We start from the raw sequence: 23017 nt of genomic DNA, 5'->3' as shown, positions 1-23017 counted from the left end.
CTACTACTGGGGGCATTGCTCGGGTGGAACTACTACTGGGGACATTGCTGGTGGGGGGACTACTACTGGGGGCATTGCTGGGGGGGACCACTACTGGAGGCACCGCACTGGTGGGACCACTACTGGGGGCACTGCACTAGTGGGACCACAACTACTGGGGGCATTGCTGGGGGAGGACTACTACTACTGGGGGCACTGCTGTGGGGTTAGTACTGCAGAAAACGGCCCTCCAAAAATGGCCACCGCCTAGGAGGAGACAGATGCTACTACTACTACTGGGGGCATTGCTGGGGGGGTTGTTTACTGCTACTACTGGGGGCATTGCTGGGGGGGTTGTTTACTACTACTACTGGGGGCATTGCTGGGGGGGTTGTTTACTACTACTACTGGGGACATTGCTGGGAGGGGGGACTACTACTGGGGGCATTGCTGGGGGGGTTGTTTACTACTACTACTACTGGGGGCATTGCTGGGAGGGGGGACTATTACTGGGGGCATTGCTGGGGGGTTATTTACTACTACTGGGGGCATTGCTGGGAGGGGGAATACTACTGGGGGCATTGCTGGCGGGTTGTTTACTACTACTGGGGGCATTGCTGGGAGGGAGGACTACTACTGGGGGCGTTGCTGGGGGAGTTGTTTACTACTACTGGGGGCATTGCTGGGGGGTTGTTTACTACTACTACTGGGGGCATTGCTGGGAGGGGGGACTACTACTGGGGGCATTGCTGGGGGGGTTATTTACTACTACTGGGGGCATTGCTGGGGGGTTGTTTACTACTACTACTGGGGGCATTGCTGAGAGGAGGGACTACTACTGGGGGGCATTGCTGGGGGGGTTATTTACTACTACTGGGGGCATTGCTGGGAGGGGGGACTACTACTGGGGGCATTGCTGGGGGGGTTGTTTACTACTACTGGGGCCATTGAAGGAAGACTACTACTGGGGGCATTGCTGGGGGGGTTGTTTACTACTACTGGGGGCATTGCTGGGGGGTTGTTTACTACAACTACTGGGGGCATTGCTGGGAGGAGGGACTACTACTGGGGGCATTGCTGGGGGGAGGGTTGTTTACTACTACTACTACTGGGGGCATTGCTGGGAGGGGGGACTACTACTTGGGGCATTGCTGGGGGGGTTGTTTACTACTACTGGGGGCATTGCTGGGAGGGAGGACTACTACTGGGGGCATTGATGGGGGGTACTACTACTGGGGGCATTGCTCGGGTGGAACTACTACTGGGGACATTGCTGGTGGGGGGACTACTACTGGGGGCATTGCTGGGGGGGACCACTACTGGAGGCACCGCACTGGTGGGACCACTACTGGGGGCACTGCACTGGTGGGACCACTACTACTGGGGGCATTGCTGGGGGAGGACTACTACTACTGGGGGCACTGCTGGGGGGTTAGTACTGGGGTCAGTATTTAAAGGGGTCTACTACTGAGGGCATTATATAAGGGGCACCGCATAGGGGGATGACTACCTGGGGCACTGCATAGGGGGACCACTTCTGGGGGCACTGTATAAGGGGCACTACTGTATACTGTAAACTGTCTAGGGGGGTGGGAGCACAATTTTTACTTTTGCACTGGGGGCTAAATTGCATATAAATGGCCCTGTAATTATTTTACCAAAATGCTGAGGGGAGGGGGGGGCGACAGAATTTTTTTTGGCAAGGGGGAGCAAAATTTATAGTTACGCCACTGATGTAACGATACACCGTGCCTTCGTATGCTGGATCTTGCAGTGTGTTTGGCGCACGCAATGTATCGTTACATCGAATTGCTGTGTCCCTGGGTGTGTGCTGCTGCGTCCCTGGGGTGTGCCCAGCTTTAGATATAACTCATCAGGCAGACAGACCAATTATGTGACATTGCCATTCACTGTCAGATAATTGGTCTGTCTGAAGGGGAGAATATTAACTGTCAGATCTGAGCAGCAATTATCTCATCTGTCGGGCATACTGAAAGATTTCTCATACTCAACAGATTGATAATTGTTGATTGGTCGCAGCCATACACTGGGCAATTATTGGCCTGATCAGTTGATAATTGGCTAATCCAGGGGTGGGAAATACGTGGCCCTCCAGCTGCTGTTGAACTACATATTCCAGCATGTCCTGCCAAAGTTTTAGCATGCCCTGATATCAAAACTGTGGCAAAGCATGCTGGGATGTGTAATCCCACAGCAACTGGAGGGCCGCTTATTGGCCACTACTGGCGCTGATCTGACCAATAATTGCATAGTGTATGGCCGCCTTAAGTTTCTTTGCACATTTTAAATCTGCCCCACCTACAGTGCAACGTGACCAAGTGCAAGGTTACCTTTTTTTTTTGCTTTGCTCCAAATTCAGAATCAGTCCCATTATTGGACCATTACTCATCAAACTGCTGTTGCAAAAAAAATCTGTCTGTAACATTTTCCAAATCATCCCCCCTTGTAGCAGACTGTTAGCAGTAACATGTACAATATTAAAGGACGAAGAAATTTTAATAAAGTTCCTGTCTGGTGACGTTGTCAACCTGCCCTTCATGTCAGGCGATTGTCACCTCCAAAACGCAGAGGTTTGGATGATGCTTTAAAACCTGCAGGTGATGTATGGTGGGTTTAAAATAAACAAACCTTTTAATCTAATAAATAAATATGGCTCTCAATCCAAATAAAAATTGTGTTTTGTACCCATTTATAATAATAACATAATATGTCCCCCATAAGAGTATTATTACTGCTATTTTCCTCCTTCATCAATACATAATGATTGTCTTCATTAAAAATGCATGGAGAGTCCTCAGCTTCTGATTGGCACAGATTGCCGTTTCAGTTATCTCGCCAGCCACAACCACCTCTATTGCAAGCAGGGTCACCATGGTGTTTTCCAAAACCGCAGCTTCATAAATCTGCTATTCTATACTAATAAATAATTGGGACAGCGATGCGTCTGACAGCATGAATATTGCAAAATAAAAATTGGGACAAAAATAGGGTAAACCCCAAAACTGTTATGGAAAATATTATAATAATAAACAATGCATTTTGAGCCTGATTCAGCAAGATACGCAGCTGCTAATACGCACGCAATTGGTCGATTGTTGCATTCCGTGCATGGTTATGTATCGCAGTACGCGTGTGCCAACTAGCAATTGTGATCGGAACTGCGATTGCTGAGGCTACGCAGACCCAGAGCTGAGTGATTGACAGGAAGTGCAGTTTGTGGGTGGTGACGGGGGGTGGTTGGGGCGAACGCAGGCGTGCCAGTGCATTTCAATGCTGTTGCAGGAGCGTGCATAAATTATCTACTGCGTCGCTATAAGCAGCCATAGCGGGGCTTGTGCAAGTGTGCATATGGGTCCGATGTTACTCGATGTTACCAATGATTTCGCCATGTTGCCCTAGTATACGGATGTGAGTAAGGGGAAGTGGATGTCCTTATGTCTGGCTGCATTCGCAATGTGAATGCAGGCATTTAAATAACACCGTTGATATTAGCAACTGCGGTGCGTGCGTAAAAGCAGAATTGCGATCCTTAGTGAATCAGGCCCTTTATGCTTTATTTTAAGCTCTGGCTGCACAAGTAAAGGGCAATCTCATTTACACATCTAATGGGGCCCATACATCAGCAATTAGAAAAAAACAGTTCAACAATTCTACGTTTTTTCCTGATTTCTCGATTCTCCAATCCCCCAATCTGCGCCCATACATTACAGATAGATTTCAGTGATTTGTAGATCACTTTCATTAAATAACACATCTGCCAATCATCATTTTACTAATAATGTCAGCAATCCATAGTTGCCTAACCTCCGGCATTCTGCGGGAGACTCTTAGTTCATTGTAGAGGCTCCCGCTACCCTGGAAAATGAAATAAAACTCCTGGATTCCCCATCGGGAATGAGGACTGTGCATGCGCAAGTCCGGATATGACAGGGGGCAGGGTCTGGATGAGAGGAGGTCGCCACCTCAAACCAGCACCAGTGCTGCAGCCAGAGGGTGAGGGTCCTTAAAAAAGGCTACATCTCCCGTCAACCCCCAGGGCTGCGTCTGACACTGTCACACTCTGTGGGCAGCAGTTCTGCCCGGGCGGTTCCTCCCCCAGTCACACTGCAGTGGCAATCTGGGAATAGGGGAAGCCAGGGACTCCCTGCAAGGTCTGCACCTCCTGTGAAACCCTCCTTTTCCACTACCCATGGCAGGCATAGCGGATTAGCCTCCGTTCGTGTTGGAGTGACCACACTTCCTGCAGGTGGGTGATGCCCACTCTGCAGTCCCCGGGGTCCATGAGAGCAAGATGTGTGATGTGACAGCTGGCCCTGCTCTCATTGGCTGCCTAGGCTGTTACTCAGTGTATGGGTGGGTAGTCAGGGGCCAGCTGCTAGCCTGGATTGGATGGCACAAGTTGGTGAGGGCATGGTCAGTGGAAAGTGGGATGGATAAACATCCCTTGTGTCCCATACCATAGAGTACGAAATATGTACTGTTTTATAGTGTTGTATGTGTTATGCCAGTGGTTCCCAAACTTTTTTGAATCACGGCACCCTAGAGTATCAGCATTGTTTTCACGGCACCCCTAAGGTTAAGTTTGTTATTGATAAATTCAGAAATTTTTTTAGTAAAAGTAGTAAAGTGAAGTAAATTGTGCTGACCTGTCATACTTTAGCTCAGTTATGTGTTGGTGGACAGGTTTGCGCATCTGTTTGTCTACATATTTAAATTACATTGACCACAAATAATTTGATTTGGTGCTCGACCACCAACCTGAGGCACCCCTGCAAGAGTCCTCAGTCATGTCTGTGATGTCCTATAGTCATGTATGTACTGTCCTGTAGTCATGTTAGTACTTTTCTATGGTCATGTATGTGCTATGCTATAGTCTTGTTTTGAGCTTCTGCAGACCCAGTTACCAGAGTGATAATTCTAGGGATGGCCCTCGATGGGGTGTCCATCGATGGTTACCATTGATTGGTCCATCGGTGATTACCATCGATGGCACAAAAACCATCTTTGGTGAACCATCAATGGTTTGCACCCCTTGATGGCCACCGCTGCATGTGGGCACAGTGGGTCAATCAAAAATGGGGGCAGGGCTTCACTGTGGCTGGAGGGTGGCGCTAAGTTCCGACCCATCAAGAAAAAAATAACTATCGGCTCCAACTCGTCCATTGATAGTGGAGAACCATTGGCTCTCTGCCATCGATAGCAAAACCATCGGCCATTTGACAGTTAACCATCGATGATTGCTATCTATCAATAGTCGATGGCCATCCCTAGACTATCCAGTAATCAGGTAAGAGGGACTCAGGGAGGGGGCACTGTCTATGTATGTATGTGTATGACTATTTATACGTGTGAATGACTGTATAAGAGTCTATGTATGTGTGTGTGAAAGACTGTATGTATGTATGCGTGTGTCTATGTATGTGTGTATGACTGTGTGACTATGTTTGTGTATAGGTGTGTACATATGTATGTGTGCATGTGTGTGTCTGTATATATATATATGTATGTATATATATTATATATATATATGCCACATCATGTATGTATTATATATATGTATACTGTAGGTTTGTAACTGTATGTTTGTGTATATAATATATATATATATATATGTATATGATTGTGACTGAATGTATTTGTATAAGTGTGTGACTGTATGTACAGTATGTGGGTGATTTTATGTATGTACATGTGTGTGTGTAACTCATACTTGCCTACTTTTGAAAAATAATTTTAGGGAGAATAAGAAAACAACACCTATGAGCGAGGCAGTAAAGTGGGCGTGTACTTCTACATCTGAGAGGCGTGTCATATAACTTGCCCTATAATTGACCTCCATCCAAATGTACGATACTTACCAGGCGCCGTAAGGATTTTCATCTGCCGGACTTCCGGCGTCAGTATTTCATCCGCCGGGCTTAGGTCCAGCGGTGTCATACCAATACTGTTGAAATGTTTGTGTTTTTCAAGACTTATAATGTTTGCTTTACATCATGTTTTTTTATCTTTAAACATTGATTTTGTGGAAAGTACCAATAAATCTAAAGGTTTAATTTTATTTATCTACTATGTATATAATTTTATTGAGCGTATGCATTTTTATTCCCATAAATAGGTGGGTAGGGGCCCCAGTGCATTGCTTGCCCAGGGCCTACAATGCTGTTGCCCTGTGCTGCGGCCCTCCTTCTTAAATCCCTGGGATCTTTAATATTTGCAGATATTACCTGAAAATATCCTTCAGAAAATATGCCCAGTAGTGTAGTATGTATAAACTGGTATTTAACATCTTTAAGTGAGATGAAAACCAGAATGTGAAGGGTTAAACAAGACCACCAGATAAACTGTGCAGGGAGTCAATTCTTGTGCAGATGTTCCCCTAAAGATATTATACTTACTAGAGTTCCATACATTTAAAGCACCTTAAATGTATCTTTTCTTTTCTTTTTATTTCTGAAATTGGGGAGACGTATATCACTCTTTCTCCAGAGTTGTGCCATCCAATACAGGAATCCGGAGAGGTAGGTATACCTATATGGGTGCAGGGTGTGCGGTGTAGGCCTCCCTGAACCCAGGGGTCCATCTGTTCCGCACACACTGCACCCATTATAGAAACGCCAATGTTGGATGGCTACCATAAACCTGGAGGGATACCAAGGAAACTGCAAATTCAGGGCACCTCCATGGTGATGCGTTTCGACCCATTGGGGTTTTCTCAAGGCATTGTAGTGGAGTGTTGATCTTATAATATATAAACCACCCCCGCCAATAAGGGAGAACTTTAAGAAGTGGTTCGATAACAAAGCAATCACGTCACCACCAGTCACAGTCATTACATATAAATACAAACTTCGCACATAGGGCCTGATTCAGACCCGGTCGCAAGGCTGCGTTCACACGCTGCCGTCCACAAAGTATGCAAATCCTGCAATAGATGGCAAGACATTAGCACGCCCACTGTTTTTCCCGTGGGATCGCAGTATGAAATTAGACGCCCACCAGCCTGACGCAAGACACCCAATTTTCCTTAGTAACATACGTCATCTCCAGGAACTGTATAAAACAATCGGTAACATCGGACCCATACACTCCACTTGTGGTTGACCATACCCTACCGCAAGCACTGCGAGTGCTGCTGTGTTTAATTCAGCCATGTGACTTGTATGCTGACGCTGCGTCTTAATTATGCACGCCCCTGAAATGGCGTCCCAACGCACAGACATGCCTGCATCTCACCACCACTCCCCCGTTACCATCGATAACCCACTGTCACCACCCACAAACGGCATGTCCTGTCACTCATGCTTGCAGGGCGTCTGTGTACTGGCTGCGATCGCAGTGACTGATTTGTGTATGCGCACTGCATCTTGTACGCATGTGCAGATTGCAAACATCGACAGGCTGCTTGCGAACGCAGCCTTGCGACCGGGTCTGAATAAGGCCCATATTACATAAAACTTGAAACAGATTTTTGTTATGTTTCAAAACTTTCAATGCAAACAATAAAGTCTGCTTCTATTGGATGTCATAGAAACGGCTGACTGGAAACCGCAATCCAGAAAATGTTCATCTGATCAAATCACCAGTTAAGTGCCCAGGGTTTAGTTTTTTTTCCTTAGAATATTCCTTTTTGCAGAGGACGCCACTTGCCTCACCCATGCGAGTGCAGACATCAGCACAGATTTTCTTTCTTGCTTCTTTCCTGGCTTAATGCCCTCATTACACAGGTCCTGGAGCACCTGTGTAAAGTAATGGGGGTCACTGTTTATTTGCATCATTTTGGCACCGGTGCAGACTGTGATAGTCAGGCAGCGCTGCCAGAAGGCCTCTCTGTTGGACTCTACGAGGAAGGGCCTCAGTGGGTAGGATGTCTCAGTGCCCATGTATGAATAGACCAAATAGAGGCAGGTGAGGAAGGTGGCTTGTAGCTGGTCCTCACTGTCCAGGTGGTCACCAGTGGCCTTTTTGCAGACCATATACACAAACACCACATTGGCTGGAGTGATGAAGCTGTGGTCTTGCCAATGTTGCAGAAGCCAGGAATCAGCATCACGGAACCACTGAGCGACTTTCTCTGGGCTCCGGTCTCTTAGATTGGGGCACCACAAGCCATACTATTCAAGGAAATGCAGGAGCTCACTGGTGGCTGATTATACTATAACAGGGTCCGGATGTGATGCACAGGGAGAGTTGACTATGGACTCTCTCTGCATTGTCCCCTGCTGGTACTGCTCTAGTCCATTGCAGGCTCCAAGGTTTGGGGACATTTTCATGGCACTCTTCTCATCCAAGGTTCCATTAGCTGGTGACATGCACAGCACCTTGTGGATCTTTCCAGGCCTAATGCCCTCATTACACAGGTTCTGGAATACCTGTGTAAAGTAATGGGGGTCAGTGTTGATCTGCATCATTTTAGCACTATTGCAGTCTGCGATAGTCAGGCACTGCTGCTAGAAGGACGCTCTGTTGAACTCTACGTGGAAGGGCCTCAGTGGGTAGGATGTCTCAGTGCCCATGTATGAGTAGGCTAAGTAGAGGCAGGTGAGGAAGGTGGCTTGTAGCTGGTCCTCACTGTCCAGGTGGTCACCAATGACCTCTCTGCAGATCATATACACAAATACCATGTTGGCTGGAGTAATGAAGCTGTGGTCCTGGCAGTGTTGCAGAAGCCAGAAATCAGCATCACGGAACCACTGAGTGACTTTCTCTGGGCTCAAGTCTCTTAGGTTGGGGCACCGCTGGCTTATATACTCTCTCAAGAACTGCAGGAGCTCACCGGTGGATGTCTGCACTATAACTGAGTCCGGATGTGGTGCACAGGGAGAGTTGATGCTAGACTATCTCTTCACTGCCCCCTGCTGGTTCTGCTCTGGTCCACAGCTGGCTACAGGGTATGAAGAAATTTAACGGGCATCCTTCTCATCCAAGATCCCAGAGGCTGGAGATACGCATAGCACCGTTTGGTTCTTTCCAAGAACACTTGTGTAAAGTAATGGGGGTCAGTGTTGATCTGCATCATTTTGGCACTGGTGCAATCTACGGCTGGAGTGATGAAGCTATGGTCTTGCCAATGTTGCAGAAGCCAGGAATCAGCATCACGGAACCACTGAGTGACTTTCTCTGGGCTCAGGTCTCTTAGGTTGGGGCATCACAAGACATACTGTCCCAGGAACTGCAGGAGCTATCTAGTGGATGCATGTACTATAACAGGGTCCAGATGTGATGTGCAGGGAGAGTTGACGCTGGACTATTTCTCTGCATTGCCCCCTGCTGGTGCTGCTCAAGTCCATTGCAGGCTCCAGGGTTTGGGGAAATTTCCATGGCACTTTTCTCATCTAAGGTTCCAGTAGCTGGTGACATGCACAGCACCTTGTGGATCTTTCCAGGCCTAATGCCCTCATTACACAGGCCTGTGTAAAGTAATGGGGGTCAGTGTTGATCTGCTTAATTTTGGCACTGGTGCAGTCTGCGATAGTCAGGCAGCGCTGCCAGAAGGGCTATCTGCTGGTCTCTATGAGGAAGAGCCTCAGTAGGTAGGATGTCTCAGTGCCCATGTATGAGTAGGCCAAGTAAAGGCAGGTGAGGAAGGTGGCTTGTAGCTGAGCCTCAGTGTCCAGGTGGTCACCAATGGCCTCTCTGCAGATCATATAAAGAAAAAACACATTGGCTGGAGTAATGAAGCTGTGTTCTTGGCAGTGTTGCAGAAGACAGGAATCAGCATCATGGAACCACTAGGTGATTTTCTCTGGGCTCAGGTCTCTCAGGTTGGGGCAATAAAAGAATCACTTCCAATAAGCTGCTCTTTTTGTGGAGTCAGCTTTTCAGAAAATTGATACTTTTCCCCATGCAGCTGAGGTATCCATAAGGATTTCATCACTGCTGCATGTCAAGCTCCCTAAAGTATGGGGACTGTGGAAATTATCGGGGCAGAATTGTAACCTGGCAGTATCAGTGATATCTCCTGTGTTACATATTTAATGAATAGCCCTGAGCCTTAATTTTTACAAAAGTAGGGGAAAATTTAAATTTTCAACCTCTTTTGTAAAAATTAAGGGATGATAGACCCCTTTGAGAGAGATAAAGTACCTACCAATCAGCTCCTGTAATTTTTCAAACACAGCCAGCAACAGGAGCTGATTGGTTGGTACTTTATTTCTCTCCACTTTTTCTCTCTCCAAGGCTTATTACATCTACCCCTATGGGGCATATTGATCACAATCCACACCTCAGATGCGGATTGGATGTGATGATATTGCCCAAATTCGCAATGTGATATTTGAATACATCACAAGTATGTATCAGATATCGCATGCAGGGGCAGAATGTGTGAGAAAGCTTTGTCCCGGCTAACCCCCCTATCCTCCACTCCATATGTATGTGCGTGACTTTATGTGTGTCTGTATGTACATATGTGTGTGATTGTACATATGTTTGTGTGGGCTGCAGTTATATATACTGTATATGTGTGTGTGTCATTGCATATATATATATATATATATATATATATATATATTATGTGTATACTGTCGGTGTATAACTGTATGTATGTATGCATGTGTTTGACTGTATATTTAGGTCTATGATTGTGTGTTACTGTATGTATGTGTGTGATTGTATGTGTGTGTGACTGTATGTACATATGTGTGACTATGTGTATAAGTGTGTGACTGTATGTATGCGTGTGTGTGCATGTGAGTGACTGTATGTATGTATGTGAGTGACTGTATGTATGTGTGTATGTGTGAGCTACAGTTATCATTTGTATGTTTGTGTTTTTCAAGACTTATAATGTTCGCTTTACATCAATTTTTTATGTTTAAACATTTATTTTGTTGCAAGTACCAATAAATCTAAAGGTTTCATTTGATTTATCTACTACTATTAATATAATTTTATTGACCATATGCATTTTTATTCCCGTGAATAGGTGGGTAGGGTCCCCAGTGCATTGCTTCGCCCAGGGCCTACAATGCTGTTAAGACTACCCTGTGCTGCGGCCTGTCTGTTTTAAATACCTGGGATCCTTAATATTTCCAAATATTACCTGAAAAACATTTAGTCACTATGACAACAATCACAATGTCGGTCAAAAGTTCAACACCATAATGTCGACATGGTTAGAATATCGACACCAAATATGTCGACACTTGCAAAATGTCAACACAATCAATATGTCAATAGGTTATTGTTAAAATTGGGTGATTGGGTGTTGATATTATGTACCAGCCGACATTATGGCTGTCGACATTGTAAACATGTAGACATTTTATCAGTGTCGTCATTCTGAAATGTCAACATTTTGCCTGTAGACATTGTGTACATGTCTACATTACGCTGTTTAGATAATGACTGTCAATATTTTGATTGTCGATAAAACAAAGCGAACCCATAGACCATCTATGGTGTTAATTATTAATACTGTATTATATGCTTTATGAGACTCTAATGCCCAAATGGGCTGGCCCTACTGCTGCATCTAACGGCTTACCGTGATTGTTGTATTGCATACACTGCACTTTGTATGAGGGAGACTATAGTTTTTTAAGTGATAATGATGCCTGCTTCATGGGCTGACCACACTCGCTCTAAAATAAAGCATTTCAAAACCTCCCTATAGAATTCCTGCATTTGCCCCTGGAACTCTCACTCTCCCCGGACACCTTGTTCCTCCCTGGGATCTTGTCCCCTGATAACCTCCGCTCTCTGCTAGAGTCCTGTCCCCTAACACTTACCCAGCCCTCCTATACCCTGGTACCCAATCCTTGACCTGGGCTTTTGTACTCTGAGGGGGGCGATTCAATTGTTTTTAAGGTGGCTATCTGTTTTGGGTGACCGATGGAGCAATTCATTTGTTGCTCCTTTCAGGCGTGACAGCCGCTGGCGCCGGCATTTCTACCAGCACCTTTAAGGAGGGTGCAAGCAGAAAATTGCAAAAAACCCATTGGTTACAGTGCCCAAACAGCAGTTTGGGTGCCCTAACCAGGACTTTAGACGGGTTTAGCCGTTTTACGTGGCTAAACATGGACTAATTGGGCGTGAAGACCGCGATAATTAATGGGAGCCCAGAACAATTGAATTGCAACACTGAGTGCACATTAATTATCGTCGCCCACAAAACAATTGAATCACCCCCTGACATTTTCTTCTTTTTCCCCGTTTAGGGAGTTTGTAATTATTTATGGTATATCATTTCTATTCATTAACATGGTCAAATATTTATTTTTTTCTGTGTGCAGACCTTTAGAAGCTTTCACTGCAAGGCATAGTAATAGATCTTTGAAGTAAAGATGAGCAAGGTGATGCTCCTCCTCCACTCGCGTAAAACTGGATGAACGTCGCAGTAGTCCCCTCATATTAGGAAGGTTGGTAGGTACAGTACATAATATTTGCTTCAGATTTGCCATTGTACAAGTGCCATTCTAAGCTGTGTTACTAAATATGCATTTTACATCATTCCTATAATTAGAGATGGAACAAGAATGGTCGTTTATACTGCTGTGTGGCGCTGTCGCAGTAGGGCTAGGTAGTAGGCTAATCTGCCGGACCCCATGAGAAATGTAAATTCATTTACAAATAAAGAATACAGTATTTGCAGATTAGTTTTCAATAGGTGTGGTATGAAGAGTCAACATTCAGAAGGTGAACATTCAGAATCGTGACACCAGAATGTCGACATGGACTTTAGGTCGACAACCCATACGTCGCCATTCAAAAATGTTGACATGCTCATAATGGCCACACGTTCATCATGTCGACATTTAACATGTCGATGTCAGAATGTCAACTTGTTTTTTTTTTCATATTTTAGCCTAACCCTTAACCTAACACCTAAAAAATAAGCAAAAAAGGTCGACATTCTGATATGGAATATTGACATGTTAAATGTCGATATTTTAACAATGTCAACCTTTTTGCATGTCGACAAATTGGTTGTCAAGCTAATGCCCATATTGACATCCACAACCTGTCGACATTCTGAATGTCGACCATCTGATTGGATACCTTTTGAACCATACTGGGTGCAGGGTGTGCGGTGCACACGAGTCTCTGCATCCAGAGGCGACCCGTACCGAACTCATTGTACTAATAGTATAATTACCTTGTGTCTGGAAGCAGGTCCCTCTTTCTCCAGGATACAATCTTCCCAGTGACATCCTCAGAAAGATGGCGCTGATCTGAGCCAGAGCCTTTGCTCTCAGGTGCGCATGTGACATCTTGCCGAATATCACTGGGAAGATTGAGGAGGAGGGACCTGCTTTCAGGCACAAGGTGAGATGCGGGGCTGCGGGAGGGGGGTGTGCTGCACATAGGCCCCCTTAAGGGCATTAATACGCCCATGTTTTGAACATTGTGTTTATCTCTATTCAGAAGATTAGATTCTGGCCTAATAAAAAAAGCATGCTGTATCTGATATAATTATACACGGATGTATCTACAAGATGTGAGATAAGAGAATGGAAACACTGAGGATTAGGCGGCCAGTAACACTTTATCACATAAAATGAAATACCATTATTAAAGTAAAACGGTTTTTATGCTATGTGCAAAGATATCAGTTTAACATGTTTTGTATGTTTTTTGTTACTATTATTGTTGTTATTATTATTTTTATTGTAGATTTGTACAGAGCTACATGGCTCAGGAAAACACAGTATGGAAATAAAAAACAAGACATGAAACAGGGAAATACAAAGCAAAATAAATGTAGACATGAAAAATGGTAGGAGGGGTCCTGCTCTGGAGACAGCTTGCAATTTAAATGGAAGATGGCACAAGTTAACTGATACAAGGAGATGAGTAGCTCTAATGAAGGCATGGGTTTTTTCAAAGAGTGTTTAAGATTTGAATATTATTATTATTATTATTATTATTATTATTATTATTATTATTATGGATGTGAGCTGACCCCTGTGTTTTGGTTTTGGATCTGTATCTCCTTCAAGGTTTTGGATCTGGATTTGGTTTTACAAAACCACCCTTGCGTGTTTTGGTTTTAAAACTGTACTTTTTCTAAAAAATCATAAAAACAGCTGAAATCACATAATTTGGGCCTGATTTTGTTCCTAAAGTATTATTAACCTCAATAACATTTATTTCGAGTCAATTTTGACAACCTCACAGCTCACAATATTGATTTCCAGTTTAAGCCAAAAGGTTGAATTGAGCTAGCTGGCTGACTAAGCTAAGCGACAGCAGTGGGCGGCACTAACATGTGGCAGGTCAGCTTCCAACATGGCACTGCAGTGGTAGACAAGCTGGCAGTTTAATAAACTATACGACCCCATAGGAAGTTTAAAAACCAAGAATGTTTTCATTAATCAAGAACTAGGTCAGAGGCCCGAGGGATTTGGAATATGTTTATGGACTGAAGACAGGGAAAGGATGGAATGATTGATTCGTTATTACTTTATTTATTTTAATGTATTGATTCTTAAGAAAATGTATGAGGGAAGATCAATGTAGGATCAAGTTCTTCAGTTCCTGAAAGACATCTTTGATGTGGAGGAGGTTTATTATACATCTAATAGAAATGTGGTGGCCTTGCTTATGGAGGTGCTGCTAAATAATACACACTGAAAACAGACGTTTACGTTTTGCTCAGGGAAGTTGTTAGGGGTAATGGGACCAAGAGTTGCTGTTTACATCAGGGGAAAGCAGCCTGTAGCTCTCCGACTGAACTACAACTCCCAGCATCTGTGCTGTTTGCCGGGCCTACTAGCAGTTGTTTGTCAACAATGGGTGGCATGCCTCAGGTTACCTCAGCCTGCGTTACGCACTGTATGTAACATGTAAATATGTATGTAATGTGGCCAATATACACAACTAATTTTTGTATTCCATCCTCGCAGGAAGATGCTCTGTGCTGCTGCTCATATTTCTGGTCTCTCTTATGATGCCCACCATCTACAATCTACATTATCCAGTTATTCCGCCTTACCGTCACCTACATACAAAGGAGGCAGGCATTATTTTTAACAGCCTATCAATTCACCAGGGTCCTGGGGCAACCAGTTGGAGTTGGGAGCAATGAAAAAAACTGGGTACATTTGAAAATCTACTATGTTTTGCCCACCCAATCAACTTGGTGGTTCAGATTTTTTTTTTTTTTAAATGAAGGGGGCATACAGGAGATGATGTCTGATGCCATAAAAATTTCGGGACATTTTTGGCATTCAGCAACCACATGTAGAAGAGCAAATGCAAGATTACATGACTGTAACAGCTTGCTGGTTAGGTGTATTGCCTTCAGTGGCACAGCAGCATCTAAGAAACAGCAGCTAATTCAGAGGCAGGCTACTCTGTGTATCACCGATTTCACTAAGAGGCATACCGCTGACAACCTTTTAGAAAAACTCAGGGAAGTCATTGCAAAGTAGCTTACCCCACTTGGACTCTCCTCAGGATTTGTGATTTCTGACAATGCCACCAATATTGTGAGATCATTACAGCTGGGTGAATTCCAACATGTCCCATGTTTTGCTCACGCAATCAACTTGGCAATGCAATTTTTTTTTTTAAATGACAGGGCTGTGCAGGAGATGCTCTCTGTGGCCCGAAAAATTTCTGGACAATGTTGAATTTGCCCTTCAAGAAATGTTGAATTTGCCCTACTACCAGCTGAAGCAAGAGGTAGTTACAAGGTGGAACTACACCCTTTATATGCTTCAGCAGATGGAGGAACAGCAAAAAGGTATACAAAGCAACACAGCGAACTATGACATAGGAAGAGGAGGGGTTATGTAGCTTACTCAAGCTCAGTGGAAAATACTTTCTGTGTTGTGCAAAGTGCTGAAACCCTTCAAAGTAGTCACCTGTGAAGTGAGTTCAGACACTGCCAGCTTGGCTCAGGTAATTCCCCTAATTAAACTGTTGGAAAAGCAGCTTGAGAAACTGAAGGAAGAGCTGAAGTGATTCCGCTAAGTATGTCAGACTTGTACATCAAGTCCTTTATTCGCTTTGCAGGATCCAAGGGTTGTCAGGATATTACAATCGGATCATTACATTTTGGCAACCGTGCTGGATCATAGGTTAAGTCATACATTGTGTCTTTCTTCCCAATGAACACAGATCTGAAGAGATGCAAAGAGCTGTTGATAAGCAAATTGGCAGCTCAAGTGGCACGTGATGCAGCGATGGCTTCTCCTTCAGTTTCTCCAGCAAGTGCATCTGCCGAGTAAAAACTAAACTTTCACAAAAGACCCACTGGTGATGCAGTTGAGTCAACACAACCAAGTTTTGACATCTGGTCGGGTCTAAAAGAATTGCCTAGAATTAATGAGACCTCTACGGTGACTCCATCTGATACGGTCACCAATCAAAAATGGTTGAGGACTATTTTAATTTTTTTAATGATAGAATCCAAATATGTATGTCAGACAGTCCGTTTGACTACTGGCAGGAAAAATGGCAATTTGGAGGCCCTTGCACAAACTCACGAACTAGCTTTGCTTTACTTGAGCTGCCCACCCTCCAGTGTGTACTTAGAGTTTTCAGCATAGCCGGGAATCTTGTCAGCGATTAGCGTAGGCTACTTGCTCAAAATGTGGAAAAGATGATGTCCATCAAAATGAACTACTGTACAAATTCTACGAGAAAGACCTTTACCGCCAATTGCCAATTACATTCAAAAATTGCACAGGCAAGTGTAATGGTGGATTCCAGCGGGGACGAATTAATATTGTGTGAAGATGATGTACACACTGATTAGGGTGAGGAATCGGATGATGATTATCTTGCCTCTGTAAAGCCAGTTTGTGAAGGTAGAGATCATTGTCAGCTGCCCATTAGTAGCTTCTTTTGTGGGGCCCAAACAAACCAATCACTTCATGATTAAGGATATTGTTGATGAAGGCAATGGCAGTGAAGATGGCAGGTGCTAGATGACACTGGACTGCTTATTGTTACTTTTTTAGCCAAAGTTTCTGAATTTTGCAAAAACTTTTTGATGGACACACTGTAGATGACGTAACAGGGGGGAGGTTTCTAGATGGTTCCGAACACTGCTTACTCTGGCTTTACAAAGGGTACTGATGGCTTGACAATTGTTGTCCAGATTTGGGTAGAAATAATTCCACACATAAGAAGTGATTTTTTTGTCTTATGCCCAGGCATGACAATGGCCATTTCCTTATCATAGGAAACAACTTTTTCATCCACTGATGCCTGATTTAAACAAACATCCTCAACAAAAACATCCTCATCATCAATATCCTTATTAGTGTCAGCTACACAAATATCCTCCTCAACCTGGTGCACTTCCACAGAAGCATCCTCGATTTCTATGTAGGCATGTTCACTTGTGCTTACATCATCATAAAAGGTAGAACCACCAGTAATAAATAAAGGCCATGGCCTTAGCCTTTTCTTGCCACTTTGTGTGGTGAAAGGAATATTGCAAATTTTATGTCATACTGCAGCTAACTTTCCCTTTGATTTTTTTTCCTTACCAATGTAAAAGATTGCTTCTTTGATTTTAGATACCTTTACTTAAGCCCTGTATGCCCTTGGGCATCAGCTTTAGTAGATAATGTAGACGGACTAGTATCATGACTGGTGGCACTGGCAGCAGCTCCAGCACTAGTATGTGGTTCCTGCTCTCCTCTCAACTGATCGTTCTCAATATCAACATACACAAACAAAGTGGGGTACAGCATACACATCAATTTGTACCCAATTTAAATATTACACTGCGGTTTCAATGACCTACAGCGTCACAAGATTTTTTTTATGAATATCACACTGTGCTACCACTTGCAGTGTCACAATATTTGTTATGTATAATACACTGCACTACCACTTACAGTGTCACAGTATTTTTTATGAATAATACACTGTGGTTCCACTTACAGCGTTACAATATTTATTATGAATATTACACTGCGTTTCCACTTAGTGTCACAATATTTTTTCTGAATATTACACTGCATTTATACTTAAAGTGTCACAATACATGTTGAATGTTACACTGCGCTACCACTTACAGTTTCACAATATTTTTTATGAATATTACACTGCGGTTCCACTTAAAGTGTCACAATATTTTTTATGAATATTACACTGCACTACCACTTACAGTGTCACAATACTTGTATGAATATATTACACTGTGGTATTACTGAGCGTCACTCACAATACTTTATGAATTATACACTGCAGCATGATGAACCTACAGCATCACTCACAATATGGCCAGCAGTGCTTTGGATACACTGTAGGGGGAGGTTACGGCATACAATGTCACAGTGTGGGGTACAGCACAAAATATATATTTTTAACTTTTTAATAAACTTTTAGTCACTTTTTTTTTTTTTTTACAGCCCGTGGACTGTCCGTCCAGACTGTTTGTCAAACCCGGAATACCTAGATAGCTAGTAATCAAATAAATCCCTGTGGAACACAGATTCTTTGGTATCTGTGTCTGGCATAGACTTGTATCCAAAATTTCGATACAAAAGTATCCTAGAGTACTAAATATTTATTTAGTAACAGTTGTAACAATTGCAACCGAGTTTGACAAACATTCTGCTTCACACAAATCAATGTGAGGTATTCAGGCTTATATTTAGAATAAAATAATAAAAAGACCAATTAAAAGCACACCGTGTATTTTAGACACATTTTTCACATTTATTTACACTTTATTGATTTTATTTATTAAACATTTATTATTATTTTTTATCACATATATTTCGCTATTTTATTCAATCTTATTTTAGACATGTTTCATTAAAAGTAAAATTTTAATATAGTGCACCATATACAGACTCCATCCTCTTTTCTCCATTGAATATTTGTCTGTGGCAGCACCCCCTATGTACAGAATGGATTAAATTATGGAACAGAAACTGAGATAGTTTTTTAATAATATAATATAATATAATAATTATTATTACTTTTTCCTGTGCAATAGAAACCCACCCTTCTCTTACACCCGTGTATTGGACAACACAGCCCTCCCTCAACAGAGCACAGCACCGCACCACCGCACAGCCCGGGACTCAGCAAGCAAATTGTGCCGATCACTGAGACGAGGGACTTCTAAACAATCCAAAACCCACGAGAATCCGACAGCGGGATGGTGACGTTTTGCCTCTTTTTGGGATCCGAGTCAGGCGGGAAAACCCTGGCCCGGACTGTGAAATTCGAGTGGGTCCGGTTCTCTGAGAACAGGACCCACTCATCTCTAATTATTATTATTATTATTATTTAAACAACTTCTCAGGTAGATTCAGTTTTGGGCACAAAGCTTGGAAACCTTTGTGCAGCTTAGCAAAGGATTCAGGTGACATTACAGATATAGCAAAACAAAATATTTTTTTGATTGCTGTGAGTGCCATCTACTGGTTCAGATTAAACAATGCAAGTCTTGAAATCAAGATAAATATTGGAGATGAGTGACTCAATTAATTTCAATTTTAAATAAATACCATTGTCATACATTTTGTGAGATTTATTTATTTAATTTATTAACAGTTTCTTATATAGCGCAGCATATTCTGTTGCGCTTTACAATTGTAAGCATTAATAGAACAAAACTGGTTAATAACAGACAGATATATAAGTAGGAAGGCCCTGCTCGCAAGCTTACAATCTATAGGGAAATTAATCAATTGGCAAGTCATGCCTGTTTCATATATAAATACCCCTGTAAAATCAGACCAATCACTATGCCGTTTATTAAAAGAAGCCAATATAGCAGTTACCGTTACATGACCAAAATCCTACAAATGTACCATGTAGCCCACTGATTGGCAATAAGCAGCGCACTGATCCTTTGCATGTGGCCCCAGCTTCTTCCTGTTTTACTGTCAGATTTGCTTGCTATAACTTGTAACACCTTCTTAAAATGCCTATTGACATGTTATTACAGATAGATGTCCACCATACAATACACAGAGCATTACAGAACCCACCATACTATAACCCCAGTGACCACAATAAAATACATTGAGCATCCCAGTGACCACCATAAAGTACAAAGAGCATCCCAATTAACACCATATGGTAAACAGAGCATCCAAGTGAGTGCCATAATTACACAGAGAATCCAAGTAGCCACCACACAGTTTATAGAGCATCCTTGTGACCTACATATAGTACACAGAGTATCTCAGTGACACCCATACAGTACACAGAGCATCTCAGTGATCACCATAGAGTACACAGCGCATTCCAGTGACCATCAGACAGTATACAGGGCAGCCCAGTGACCACCATACTGTACACAGCATTCCAGTGACCACCATACAATACACAGAACATCCCAGTAATTTCCATACAATATACAGGGCATCCCAGTGACCAGTTAAATACAATGCACAGTTAAATGAAATCCGAAGATAGATAGCACACAATTATGTGGAATTAGCAAGTAAAATTGTATGAGTAAAACTTTTGATGACCAGAACAAATAGGGTTTGCAGTCATTAGATTTTTTTCTCTATGTGATTTAAAAATCAGTGGAATAAAATAGTAATGGCTTGCAGATTCCACAGTAATAATAACAGAGTAAGAATAAACAATATGTGCAATTACAGATAATAAATCATTCTCAAACATTTAATAATTATATAAGTAAAAAAATTTAAGTCTATATGCATAATAAAAAGTAAATATTTCTAAATTAGATAACAATGTAAAAGTGCATATGCTTGCAGAAATAAGCTCCAGTAGTAATGCTGTGAATATAGCAACCGTGCTAATCTTTTCTTCAAGTGGCGGATGCTCCTGTCAATAGTGTCTGTAGGCCTGATTCAGCTTGGATCGCAGTTGCTAATGTGTTTGCAATCGGTCGATTGTTGCGTACTGCGCGTGCGTATGCATCGAAGTGCGCAAACTCGCCATTGCAAATGCACGGACACAACGGACTCCACGCAGGGCATTAGCAGATTGATTGACAGGCAGAGAGCATTTGGGGATGGTAATGGGGGGTGTTCGGGGAAACGCAGGCGTGACTGTGCATGTGAATGCCGTTGCATGGGTGTGCATACATTAGCCTGAGCTTTCCACGTGACCTGGAAAGTTAGCAATTTGTGAGTAAGGTCTGATCTGCCGCAATGCTGGGTGTGGATTTGATGTCCATCGATGTGTCCGATGTTTGGCCTGGTTTGGGCGGTGTTATGAATGTGAGCGTAGGCAGAGGGCGTGTGTATGTTAGCCATGTGACGGCATTGCCACAGAATTTAACACAAGTTAGCAACTGCGATCCAAGCTGAATCAGGCACTGTGTTCCAAGTTCGATGCACTTTCACAGTGGGTGTTGTGGTCCTCAGAGACGTAACAATGGTCTTTGGAGCCCAGGGCAAGTTGAAGAACGATGCCCCCCACACACACAAAGAAACCTATACAGTGGTTTCTTACAATGTGGAACCTCTGAAGAAATGTATACTCCCTGTCGGTATTCATTATTCATGTAGGTCACATTTGCCCAGAAGACACCTGTTTGTGTAGTAATATTAACAAGGTCATCATCATACAACAGCGGTTCAACCAGACTCATTCCCCCTACGTAATTTCCTTCCCCTACGTCTCTCGGCCACACAATCTCCCCCTGCGTCATCTCTCAGCACACCATCGCCTCCCCACTGCGGCGTCTCTCAGCCACACCATCACCTCCCCCCTGCGTCGTCTCTCAGCACACCATCACCTCCCAACATCGTCGTCTTTCAGCACACCATCGTCTCCCCGCAGCGTCGTCTCAGCCACACCATCACCCCCCCGTGACGTCTCTCAACACACAATCACATCCTCAGTGTTGTCTCTCAGCACACCATTGCCTCCCCCTGCATCATGTCAGCATACCTTTGCCTCCCCTCTGCATCCTCTCTCAGCACACCATCATCTCCCTCCTGCGTTCTCTCAGCACACTATCACCTCCCCCCTACGTCGTCTCTCAGCAAACCATCACCTCCCCCCGCATCGTTTCTCAGCACAGCATCACCTCCCCACCACGTCGTCTCTCAGCACATCATCGCCTCCCCCCTGCGTCGTCTCTCAGCACACCATCACCTCTCAACAGCGTCGTCTTTCAGCACACCATCGTCTCCCCGCCACGTCGTCTCATCACATCCTCACAGTGTTGTCTCTCAGCACACCATTGCCTCCCCCCGCATCATCTGTCAGCATACCTTTGCCTCCCCCCTGCATCCTCTCTCGGCACACCATCATCTCCCTCCTGCGTTGTCTCTCAGCACACTATCATCTCCCCCCTACGTCGTCTCTCAGCACATCATCGCCTCCCCACCGCATCATTTCTCAGCACAGCATCACCTCCCCCCGCATCATCTGTCAGCATACCTTTGCTTCCCCCCTGCATCCTCTCTCGGCCACACAATCACCTCCCCCCTGTAAGGTCTCTCAGCACACTATAATTTCCAACCTGCGTTGTCTCTCAGTACATCTCCCCCACTGCTTTGTCTCTCAGCACACCATCACCTCCCCCCTCCGCGTCGTCTCTCAGCACACCATCAGGACATGTGAATGAGTGGCTGAAAAGCTCCACATGGGATAGTCCCTATACATTGCGGACGAAAGTCAGCAATGACCTCCTTGCTGCCAAATCCAAGGGCCACTACTCCCTGCTCATTCTCCTTGACCTCTCTGCTGCTTTTGATACTGTGGACCACACTCTCCAACTACCGACCCATCTCTCTTTTCCCTTTTGCTTCCAAACTCCTTGAGCGTATTGTTTACAACCGCCTTACCACATTTCTTTCCTCCCACCCCGTCCTTCAAACCACATATGCAGAACCTCTCACAGTCCTGTCATTTCTATCTCAGAAATATTTCCAAAATCAGACCCTTTCTCACCCAGGAAGCCACCAAAACCCTCATACATTCACTGGTAATCTCCAGATTGGACTACTGTAACCTCCTCCTGTCTGGCCTCCCCAAAAGCCATCTCTCTCCTCTCCAGTCTGTCCTCAATGCTGCTGCTTGGGTCATCTTCCTCTCCAAATGCTCTATATCTGCCTTCCCTCTCCTGCAAGCCTTCCACTGGCTCCCCTTCCCTTTCAGAATC

The 23017-nt window shown here is 43.9% G+C and overlaps 2 pseudogenes; both read right to left on the bottom strand.

Moving 5' to 3' along the window:
- Positions 1–8147: 8147 nt before the first annotated feature.
- Positions 8148–9093, bottom strand: LOC148510568 (cyclin-dependent kinase 5 activator 2-like; annotated as a pseudogene).
- A 105-nt stretch (positions 9094–9198) lies between these two features.
- LOC148510567 (cyclin-dependent kinase 5 activator 2-like) lies at positions 9199–9770 on the bottom strand (annotated as a pseudogene).
- Between the last annotated feature and the right edge of the window lie 13247 nt (positions 9771–23017).

This window comes from Taudactylus pleione, unplaced genomic scaffold (assembly GCF_031769625.1).
Source record: "Taudactylus pleione unplaced genomic scaffold, aTauple2 ptg000316l, whole genome shotgun sequence".
NCBI classification, from domain to species: Eukaryota; Metazoa; Chordata; class Amphibia; order Anura; family Myobatrachidae; genus Taudactylus; species Taudactylus pleione.
Note: the sequence above shows the minus strand (reverse complement) of the source record. Positions and strands in the feature narration are given on the sequence as shown.